Source organism: Penaeus monodon, chromosome 21 (genome assembly GCF_015228065.2).
Source record: "Penaeus monodon isolate SGIC_2016 chromosome 21, NSTDA_Pmon_1, whole genome shotgun sequence".
NCBI lineage: Eukaryota > Metazoa > Arthropoda > Malacostraca > Decapoda > Penaeidae > Penaeus > Penaeus monodon.
Window position 1 is genome coordinate 36,267,823 of NC_051406.1, and position 1,291 is coordinate 36,269,113.

Consider the following 1,291-nt stretch of genomic DNA (forward strand, 5'->3'; position numbering starts at 1 on the left):
GAACTAACTGTTTGTTAATATTCACATTTGTTCGCGCATATTAACCACTCATGGCGGCTCATAGCCTTAGACATTAGGCCACTTTGGTTATGTTGCATTTCCGATACGCTCAGTCAGTTGAAAGTCTTTTATCACATATTGTTCTTGAGCGGTTTGTATTGCAATTTATAGGAAAAGTTTGAATATATGATGATGATACTGATGTGGGATTACCTCGCAATCACCTCTTTTCGAAACAGTATGAGCATAACGTTGCGAAACTCACACAGAAGACCCTGGGGGTTCGAATTCGCTGAAACAACAGGAATTATGGTATTTTCTACCAGTCGAAGACTGGTTTGTCAAGTTGATTTCCGTCATGATATTAGTGTTATTGGTACCTTATGCAAAGAGTTTCCAGACCTATCAAAATAATGGAATAAAATAGTTGAGACAAATGACAATTAATCAGAATATTTGTATTATGAGTTTCCATATTTATCAAAGCAATGGAACGAAATGGTTCAGACAAAAGGCAGTCGATCAGTAGAGCTAGAAAGTATAAGAAGAGAATCCACTTTTTTATCTTTCTGCTTCTGTGATAGCGCTGGAGCATCGATGACGTCACGATATGCCAATCACAAATGGCCAATGACGTACGGGATTTCTTATGAAGAGTGCGAATAGGGCAAACGTTATTCTGTTATAGAATCTTCGGAGACAAAAACGTTTTCATTTTTTTTTTAATCTGACGTCATCTTTCTTGAGTCATTTAAAAAAAGCTCGTTTGATGTTATACGCCAATGTATCTCCGTCTTTTTGTGTTAATCAATTACAAAAGCGGTCGAAATATTATATGTAAATAGCACGCTTTTATAGTATTGTGTAGTGTGTCATCTTAAAACCATAAAATTTTATATGGTTTATGAGAAGGAGCATGATTTGTGCAATCGTCTTATGATTTGTTGATGTTGTTCTTCTGTTTCTGTATGGCATCGTTGACAAGCACTGTCTCGTAACTGTCACGTTGTCATGCGTCACTGAATATGGAAATGCAGTATTATGTGAATGTTTTTTTGGTGTTTTTTCCCGCTTTCTATGTTTATTTGTTTGATTAAATTATATTAATGGCTTTTCTCTTATTTTTTCCTTATTCATTCACTATTGTTCGTTTTCCACATTATCATTGTTTTATGTTATTTTACCTCCTTTTCCCTTGCTTAGATTAAGATTCAATATGGACAAAAAATTAACATATTCCACTTCTCTTACATCTATTGCATATCAACGCAGACCACCGACACATCAGTCA

The 1,291-nt window shown here is 35.0% G+C and overlaps 1 protein-coding gene across 1 annotated transcript in view; it reads left to right on the forward strand.

The window, feature by feature from the left end:
• LOC119586734 overlaps nt 1-1,291 on the forward strand; it is a gene marked incomplete in the record, with an annotated part of 16,572 nt that overhangs the window by 5,653 nt on the left and 9,628 nt on the right.